Raw genomic sequence first — 11132 nt, 5'->3', positions numbered from 1 at the left:
ATTGGCCAAGGGTTGTTCTTAGGCATGACCTCTGAGGTGCCTTATTGCTATTATAAACTGGTATATTGTCTTATGTACACTCGGCTGAAATGCTGTTTCTGCCAATCAGCATCCAGGACCCAAACTACCTGGTTTATTTATAATATATATCTTCTAGTAACCATGGCTATACAACCTTGCCCGGCAATTTTTTTTATGGGTCACACCAATTTAACGTTCATCATATGCAAATATTTTATGATTGAACAATGAACTCAGTTTGTGTTTTGAGAGATCGTGCCTACTATTATGCAAACGATTCCTTAACCCCATACCAAGATGGGTGAGGTATCACACAACACCCCATGTGGAGCACTATAATCGGCATATCTCTGTGTGTGTCGGTCCTCTTGCTCCAAGAGAGAAAGAGATACTCTATGGGAATCGAATTAAGGACACGAGGCTCAGACATTTTTTGTCTATCTGCTAACAGCAGGTCATTTGCCGCCCATGTTGACAGATTGAGACCATGTGTAACAGACCGGGTACAGCTATCAGTGGAGCCCATTTTTATGATAGGTCTTTTTGACCTTTCAGGGACATTTTTATTGCTTTCCTCAGTCCATTTGTGCTATCAATTTAAGTAGTGGGAAATACACTTGTATATGATATAGTTCCTTCGACCTCATGGTTTGGTTTTTGCTCTGACATGCACTATCAATTGTGGGACCTTATATACCGTAGACAGGTGTGTGACTTTCCAAATCATGTCCAATCAATTGAATTTGCCACAAGTGGACTCCAATCTAGTTGTAGAAACCTCTCAAGGATAATCAATGGAAACAGGATGCATCTGAGCTCAATAAAAAGTCTCAAAGCAAAAGGTCTGAATACTTATGTAAATAAGGTATTTCAGTTTTTTATTAAATATACATTTGTAAAAAAACATCAGCAAATTTTTTTTTTCGCTTTGTCATTACTGGGTATTGAGTGTAGATTGATTTTGTTTAATCCATTTTTGCTTTGTCGCTTTGTCATTACTGGGTATTGAGTGTAGATTGATTTTGTTTAATCCATTTTGGAATAAGGTTGTAATGAAAGAAAAAGTGAAGGGGTCTGAATACTTTCCGAATGCACTGTATATGATGTAGTTGTATATTATTTAGTAGAAGTATATGATATTGTGGTATATTATATAGTAGCATATGATATAGTAGCTTATGATATAGTAGTATATGATGAAGTAGTATATGATGTAGTAGTATATGATATAGCTGTATATGATATAGTAGTATATAATATAATTGTTAATGATATAAGAGTATATAATAGCATGTGATAGAGTAGTATGTGATATAGTTGTATATGATATAGTTGTTTATGATGTAGCTGTATGTTATATAGTAGTATATATCATAGTAGTATATAATATAGTAGTATATCAGTATGTGATATATTTGTATATGATATAGTAGTATATGATATAGTAGCATATAAAATAGTAGTATATGATATAGTAGTATAAAGCCTTGGTTTCATGCATGTCAACATCAGAAGCCTCCTCCCTAAGTTTGTTTTACTCACTGCTTTAGCACACTCTGCTAACCCTGATGTCCTGGCTCAGGAAGGCCACCAAAAATTCTGAGATTTCCATACCCAACTATAACATCTTCCGTCAAGATAGAACTGCCAAAGGGGGAGGAGTTGCAGTCTACTGCAGAGATAGCCTGCAAAGTAATGTCATACTTTCCAGGTCCATACCCAAACAGTTCGAACTACTAATTTTGAAAATGACTCTCTCCAGAAATAAGTCCCTCACTGTTGCCGCCTGCTACCGACCCCCCTCAGCACCCAGCTGTGCCCTGGACACCATTTGTGAATTGATCGCCCCCCATCTAGCTTCAGAGTTTGTTCTGTTAGGTGACCTAAACTGGGATATGCTTAACACCCCGGCAGTCCTACAATCTAAGCTCGATGCCCTCAATCTCACACAAATCATCAAGGAACCCACCAGGTACAACCCTAAATCTGTAAACAAGGGCACCCTCATAGACGTCATCCTGACCAACTGGCCCTCCAAATACACCTCTGCTGTCTTCAACCAGGATCTCAGAGATCACTGCCTCATTGCCTGTATCCGCTACGGAGCCGCAGTCAAACGACCACCCCTCATCACTGTCAAACGCTCCCTAAAACACTTCTGTGAGCAGGCCTTTCTAATCGACCTGGCCCGGGTATCCTGGAAGGACATTGACCTCATCCCGTCAGTTGAGGATGCCTGGTCATTCTTTAAAAGTAACTTCCTCACCATTTTAGATAAGCATGCTCCGTTCAAAAAATGCAGAACTAAGAACAGATATAGCCCTTGGTTCACTCCAGACCTGACTGCCCTCGACCAGCACAAAAATATCCTGTGGCGGACTGCAATAGCATCGAATAGTCCCCGCGATATGCAACTGTTCAGGGAAGTCAGGAACCAATACACGCAGTCAGTCAGGAAAGCTAAGGCCAGCTTCTTCAGGCAGAAGTTTGCATCCTGTAGCTCCAACTCCAAAACGTTCTGGGACACTGTGAAGTCCATGGAGAACAAGAGCACCTCCTCCCAGCTGCCCACTGCACTGAGGCTAGGTAACGCGGTCACCACCGATAAATCCATGATTATCGAAAACTTCAACAAGCATTTCTCAACGGCTGGCCATGCCTTCCGCCTGGCTACTCCAACCTCGGCCAACAGCTCCGCCCACCCCGCAGCTACTCGCCCAAGCCTCTCCAGGTTCTCCTTTACCCAAATCCAGATAGCAGATGTCCTGAAAGAGCTGCAAAACCTGGACCCGTACAAATCAGCTGGGCTTGACAATCTGGACCCTCTATTTCTGAAACTATCCGCCGCCATTGTCGCAACCCCTATTACCAGCCTGTTCAACCTCTCTTTCATATCGTCTGAGATCCCCAAGGATTGGAAAGCTGCCGCAGTCATCCCCCTCTTCAAAGGGGGAGACACCCTGGACCCAAACTGTTACAGACCTATATCCATCCTGCCCTGCCTATCTAAGGTCTTTGAAAGCCAAGTCAACAAACAGGTCACTGACCATCTCGAATCCCACCGTACCTTCTCCGCTGTGCAATCTGGTTTCCGAGCCGGTCACGGGTGCACCTCAGCCATGCTCAAGGTACTAAACGATATCATAACCGTCATCGATAAAATACAGTACTGTGCAGCCGTCTTCATCGACCTTGCCAAGGCTTTCGACTCGGTCAATCACCATATTCTCATCGACAGACTCAGTAGTCTCGGTTTTTCAGATGACTGCCTTGCCTGGTTCACCAATTACTTTGCAGACAGAGTTCAGTGTGTCAAATCGGAGGGCATGCTGTCCGGTCCTCTGGCAGTCTCTATGGGGGTGCCACAGGGTTCAATCCTCGGGCCGACTCTTTTTTCTGTATATATCAATGATGTTGCTCTTGCTGCGGGCGATTCCCTGATCCACCACTACGCAGACGACACCATTCTATATACTTCCGGCCCGTCCTTGGACACTGTGCTATCTAACCTCCAAACGAGCTTCAATGCCATACAACACTCCTTCCCTGGCCTCCAACTGCTCTTAAGCGCTAGTAAAACCAAACGCATGCTTTTCAACTGTTCGCTGCCTGCACCCGCACGCCTGACCAGCATCACCACCCTGGATGGTTCCAACCTTGAATATGTGGACATCTATAAGTACCTAGGTGTCTGGCTAGACTGTAAACTCTCCTTCCAGACTCATATCAAACATCTCCAAATCAAGAGTCGGCTTTCTATTCCGCAACAAAGCCTCCTTCACTCACGCCGCCAAACTTACCCTAGTAAAACTGACTATCCTACCGATCCTCGACTTCGGCAATGTCATCTACAAAATTGCTTCCAACACTCTACTCAGCAAACTGGATGCAGTTTATCACAGTGCCATCCGTTTTGTTACTAAAGCACCTTATACCACCCACCACTGCGACTTGTATGCTCTAGTCGGCTGGCCCCCGCTACATATTCGTCGACAGACCCACTGGCTCCAGGTCATCTACAAGTCTATCCTAGGTAAAGCTCCGCCTTATCTCAGTTCACTGGTCACGATGGCAACACCCATCCGTAGCACGCGCTCCAGCAGGTGTATCTCACTGATCATCCCTAAAGCCAACACCTCATTTGGCCGCCTTTCGTTCCAGTTCTCTGCTGCCTGTGACTGGAACGAATTGCAAAAATCGCTGAAGTTGGAGACTTTTCTCTCCCTCACCAACTTCAAACATCTGCTATCTGAGCAGCTAACCGATCGCTGCAGCTGTACATAGTCTATGGTAAATAGCCCACCCATTTTTACCTACCTCATCCCCATACTGTTTTTATTTATTTACTTTTCTGCTCTTTTGCACACCAATACCTCTACCTGTACATGACCATCTGATCATTTATCCCTCCAGTGTTAATCTGCAAAATTGTAATTATTCGCCTACCTCATGCCTTTTGCGCACAATGTATATAGACTCCCCTTTTTTTCCTACTGTGTTATTGACTTGTTAATTGTTTACTCCATGTGTAACTCTGTGTTGTCTGTTCACACTGCTATGCTTTATCTTGGCCAGGTCGCTGTTGCAAATGAGAACTTGTTCTCAACTAGCCTACCTGGTTAAATCGCTCTGGATAAGAGTGTCTGCTAAATGACTTAAATGTAATGTAAATGTGAAATAAATTAAATATATATATATAACATAGTATATGCTATAGTAGTACATGCTATTGTAGTATATGATACAGTAGTATATAATAGTGTGTGATATAGTTGTATGTAATATAGTAGTATATGACAAAGTTGTATATGATATAGTTTTCTATGATATAGTTGTATATGATATAGTAGTATATGACATAGATGTGTATAATATAGTAGTATATAATAGTATGTGATATAGTTGTACATGATACAGTAGGACATGATACAGTAGGATATGATATAGTAGTATAAAATATAGTTGCATATGATATAGTAGTATATAATATAGTAGTATATGACATAGTAGTATGTGATAGAGTTTTATGTGATATAGTTGTATATGATATGGGGTGGCAGGGTTGCCTAGTGGTTAGAGCATTGGACTAGTAACCGAAAGGTTGCAAGTTCAAATCCCCGAGCTGACAAGGTACAAAATCTGTCATTCTGCCCTTGAACAGGCAGTTAACCCACTGTTCCTAGGCCATCATTGAAAATAAGAATTTGTTCTTAACTGACTTGCCTAGTAAAATAAAAGTAAAATAAAAAAAATAAAAAAAATAGTCGTAGATGATATAGTTGTAGATGATATAGTTGTATATGATATAGTTGTTTATGATATAGTAGTATATGATATAGTGTATAAAATACTAGTATATAATATAGTAGTATATGATATTGTAGTATGTGATATAGTTGTATATGATATATTAGTATATGATATAGTACCCTCTATTAAAGTGTACAACATGTCTATAAAGTCATTAAAAACACAAGATCAGATAATTATAGTCTTCTGTTCCAGAACTTTTATAGAAATCATTTTTGGTGTATCTTTGTCCCATTTATGTCAAGTGGTGGCCCTTGCTCACCGACTCCTGGGAAACAGGGTTAAAATGACACATTCTAATAAATCACAAACGTAAATCATGTAGGTAGAGACGGACTGACTGAGATTTTACAACCCCTTGATTATTATTCCTGGCAAGCAGTGTTCCTTTGTCAAGGCATCTGGAACGTGGTGTGGCTTACTAAGTAGGTCATCGAGTTTTGGATGGGAACAGGATTTAGTTTGAGAAATGAATGGGGACAGTATGCTCCAGAAGGTAGACTTTATCATTTTTAAAAACGTTGATGCAACTCATGTTGAAAATAAATGAAAACGTGTCCGTTGGAGAGTTAACCCTATGAGGGAAGAGAGATGACAAAGGAAGGGTTCAGGGGTCATATCTATCAAAAGGAACCCCCCGAACCCCAAATGTAACACACATGAATGATCAGGGGCGAAGCTGAAGGGTATCAATGATGAATCATCTTTACATGGTGACTTATTTGCAGCTGTGCTACTTGATTAATCTGATATCCATGCTGGCAGTAGCTTATATATTTTTTACTGTGTCATCGCTAGACAGCTTAGTTCATGTAACCATAGGCCTCACCCTTTCCAGTAACAGGTTATACCAGGGTGTGGTTTCAACCCGTAATCATCACCACTCTAAAAGTAGTCTTGATTTATGGACATACGGGTGTGGTCGGCACAGATAAAGGCGATGAGTAACATTGCTTGATGGAATGTCAACCTTAACAGTAATTGTTTTGGGAGCGAGAAAATGAGGCTGTTTGAAATAGAGAGGCAGAAACTCACCCACCATCAGTTTTGAGGGTGAGATGTTGATCCATGTACTTCACAGAGGACCTTCACAATACATGACAACACAATTTGCCGTTTCTATCAGTCTACCACAGGGTCTGGGACAATATATCACAGTGGCATAGATACCTTCATTTTGTTTTTGGCTGGTTCAAGGCATGCACTGAGATGCTGTCTAATGTTGCCCGTGAGGCTCACACACACACAGTTGCTGGCGGAGGTTGAACTGATCCTTCCCATGTAATCATCATGCAATCATCCTTAGCAATAAGGCACAGCTTGAAACTACTGTAGATGCCAAACAGTGGAATCAGTTACGGTAGGTGGGAGACCATGGTTAGCAGTTGGAGGTCCTAGCCTTTGTGATAAATGCTGTACCAGTAGATGTCTTATTTCTCACAATGCTGTCACATTAGGCCTGTGTCAATGGCATTCTTGATAGATACAAACTGAAGCCCAAAGGCTGCTGGCTAAATATGTTGACCAGCATTTTGTTGGGCATACCCAACAAAATGGCTCAGGTCATTTAAATGTTTAATGCACAAATAATTTGATAATTATAGCATCTGAAAGCCATCCATCCATTCAGATCTATGTCAGATGAAAACAAACTAAAAATACCCACTAGGGGGAGATAGACCTCTAAACTCCACAGTTTTATGCATCAGAAACTGATCCATGGCCTCCTATGGCTCCATAGAATTCCTATATAGGAATACTAATCCATAGTAACTTTAGTCTGAATAACAAGTACTCTGTGACATTGAAACTTCCCATACAATTGAATTCAGCCTATTAAAGATGAATATAGCTGAATTCTAAAAGCAGATATAACATCCAGGGGGGATGCAGTCAGTCTGAGGTGAAGAGGCATGGAGAGTAGTACAGAGCTGTGGAAAACAGATATTATATGGCAGACATTGTGCGTTAACAATAATGCACGTGGAACAAAGTGTTGGATTCATTTGTTTTGGGATTGACTGCAACTAATTCAGAGGTATGAATGAAGCAGATGGTAAAGGAGAAGAAATCGTTGAGACTTAAAACCCAGCCAACCCAGCCAACCAGTTTTCTACAGCAGGAAAATAATCCTGCAGCAACAGGAAATGTGAATTATTATGTGGATTATAATTAATGGACATTTTTGTAGGGATTTATACATTTCTCTTTAGGGCAAATCATGTCTGAAATTTCAACATGGAAATGACAAACTTTAGAAGTTTGCATTCACCGCAACAAAAGAGTGATCAAATAGAAGATCCTACATCTGTAGATCCTTGATCACTTCTGACTTTTGAAATCAACAGACAAAGCAAACAATCAAATGTTGGTGCAATTTGGCTGTTGTTCAAATGGCCTCACTCTTCAAAGTATAGGACAAAGATTTTCAAAGTCACCTCATTCAATCATATCCCTGAATTTATTAGGAACAAAAACAATTGAGGCAAAAGTACCCCTTGTGATGGCAGGGGACCTGAAGAGTGCCACCAGCTCGTGTGGAGGGGCATTTGGAGGCTGATAAGGGAAATCAAAACCCCCAAGATTTTCCCAGTGCCAGCATGGAGCTATTGTGTTTTAGAACATGAAGGCCTCCTTGCTGTTTTTAATGGGAGTCTTTTTATGATCAAGGATAACACTGGAACTTTTGCTACTGAAGCCCACGTTCCCTGCCTGGGTCGAAGAGAGGCGTCTCCTTTTCTTCTTTAATGGCATCTTCCGCTCTGTAATCCGTGAATGTGGTGGGGCTTCTGAAAAGGCACGAGACGGGGGGGGGGTAGGGTGTCATTAAGAGAGGGGATTAATCAAATGGCACAGAGTGGGAGACTAGTGGTTTGGTGCCCAGTGGTGGGGTCGAGACAGAGGATGAACCTTCTCTCTCTCTCTCTCTCTCTCTCTCTCTCTCTCTCTCTCTCTCTCTCTCTCTCTCTCTCTCTCTCTCTCTCTCTCTCTCTCTCTCTCTCTCTCTCTCTCTCTCTCTCTCTCTCTCTCTCTCTCTCTCTCTCTCTCTCTCTCTCTCTCGAGTGTTTACGACCGATTTTTATCAATGGACTTTTGATGAGAGGAGGTTGAGGCCCAGGGAGAGAGTGATGGGGGCGAGAAGGGGAATCAGTCTCATGCGTATTGGATGAGCTGTGCCAAGGTCTCCCTGGACCTCTGATGAACGGATTGTGAAATGAGTAAACCCTTGGCAATGGACTGTTCTGAGGAGAGACAGATAAAGGAGAGGGAGACGGGCGCAGAGACGTAGACAAGGGAGCATCCAGACTGTATGACAACCGGCCGTGATTGGAAGTCCCACAGGGCGGCTCACAATTTGCCCAGCGTCATCCGGGTTTGGCCGCTGTAGGCCGTCATTGTAAATAAGAATTTGTTCTACACTGACTAGTTAAATAAAACACTTCTAGTGCAGTACTTCTGCCACAGTCCACCCTTGACATTTGATCTACAACCACCAACCTCTAAATTAATTATGCTCACATGACAACAATGGGTGACACAGAGGACCAACATTTAGAGTCCTCTTGTTTGCATTGTAGCGGTTTCTGTTCCTCGGTAACTCCTCGTCTGGATAGTTAATAGTGTGAGGAAGATAGCTACAATAAAGTTATCATGGGTAGTCAGGTAGAGAAACACTGTGGCCTTTTGATCACATTCACTTCAATCACCACTGGTAGTGCATGAAAAAACATTGTTTTCCTTTGCTGCACTTATCTCAGCGTGACACGTATCGGAGCAGACTTTGAAGAGACAAGACAGACACTGATCGATAAGCTGTGTACCCAAGACTCTTCTCATCAAAGACCCGCTGTATCGTGCCAACGGGAAGTCGTCGAAAAAGGAATGGGGGTATGTTTGTAGGAAGCAAGCAGGTGTGTGCTAGGTCTCTCTGACTCTTCTATACTTGGATAAGGCCTACAACCCATTCAAAGCATTTGAACTTTTTCTGCTCAAAGAATACACTGACTGTGTGGTTGGCAGCAACGTCTTTTGAGGTCATTTTCAAGGCATTACCTGCTCACAGTAGATTGTATTGCTTTGGGGTACAACCTTAGAACAAGAATTACCCAAATGCATTGTTTTTGTATCCAATTTAATAAGAGATAAAAATATGTGCTACGCCATATACTAATGCTTGGCACCCATCTGTTGATATCTGTGAGAAAGTATTTACTGTGCAGCACTAAACAAAGAACATCCACATACAGTAGCTGTCTAATACACATAAAGGAAGAGCATGACTGAGGTATTAAGTACATTCCTATATGACGGCTAGATTGGGAGCAAAATGGAAAGGTAAATAGATGTACTGCATCAGTTATTGATAGGCTGGTACTGACTCCATCAGGTCCTGATAGGCTGGTACTGACTCCATCGGGTACTGATAGGCTGGTACTGACTCCATCAGGTCCTGATAGGCTGGTACTGACTCCATCGGGTACTGATAGGCTGGTACTGACTCCATCAGGTCCTGATAGGCTGGTACTGACTCCATCGGGTACTGATAGGCTGGTACTGACTCCATCAGGTACTGATAGGCTGGTACTGACTCCATCAGGTACTGGTAGGCTGGTACTGACTCCATCAGGTACTGATAGGCTGGTACTGACTCCATCAAGTACTAATAGGCTGGTACTGACTCCATCGGGCACTGATAGGCTGGTACTGACTCCATCAGGTCCTGATAGGCTGGTACTGACTCCATCGGGCACTGATAGGCTGGTACTGACTCCATCAGGTACTGATAGGCTGGTACTGACTCCATCAGGTACTGATAGGCTGGTACTGACTCCATCAAGTACTAATAGGCTGGTACTGACTCCATCGGGTACTGATAGGCTGGTACTGACTCCATCAGGTCCTGATAGGCTGGTACTGACTCCATCGGGCACTGATAGGCTGGTACTGACTCCATCAGGTACTGATAGGCTGGTACTGACTCCATCAGGTACTGGTAGGCTGGTACTGACTCCATCAGGTACTGATAGGCTGGTACTGACTCCATCAAGTACTAATAGGCTGGTACTGACTCCATCGGGCACTGATAGGCTGGTACTGACTCCATCAGGTCCTGATAGGCTGGTACTGACTCCATCGGGTACTGATAGGCTGGTACTGACTCCATCGGGTACTGATATGCTGGTACTGACTCCATCAGGTACTGATAGGCTGGTACTGACTCCATCAGGTACTGATAGGCTGATACTGACTCCATCAGGTACTGGTAGGCTGGTACTGACTCCATCAAGTACTAATAGGCTGGGGCCTTATAATGTGCAATACTTATCCTATCCAAGATCAAATCAAATCAAATGTTATTTGTCACATACACATGGTTATCAGATGTTAATGCGAGTGTAGCGAAATGCTTGTGCATCTAGTTCCGACCATGCAGTAATATCTAACAAGTCATTTAGCAATTTCACAGCAACTACCTTATACACACAAGTGTAAAGGAATGAATAAGAACATGTACATAAAAATATATGGATGAGCGATGGCTGAACAGCATAGGCAAGATGCAGTAGATGGTATAGAGTACAGTACATACAGTACATATGAGATGAGTAATGTAGGGTATGTAAACATTATATTAAGTGGCATTGTTTAAAGTGGCTAGTGATACATTTATTACATCAATTTTTAATTATTAAAGTGGCTAGAGATGAGTCAGTATGTTGGCAGCAGCCACTCAATGTTAGTGATGGCTGTTTAACAGTTTGATGGCCTTGAGATAGAAGCTGCTTTTCAGTCTCTCGGTC

The sequence above is a fragment of the Oncorhynchus keta genome, chromosome 19 (genome assembly GCF_023373465.1).
Source record: "Oncorhynchus keta strain PuntledgeMale-10-30-2019 chromosome 19, Oket_V2, whole genome shotgun sequence".
Classification (NCBI taxonomy): domain Eukaryota; kingdom Metazoa; phylum Chordata; class Actinopteri; order Salmoniformes; family Salmonidae; genus Oncorhynchus; species Oncorhynchus keta.
This window is presented reverse-complemented; position numbering follows the sequence as displayed.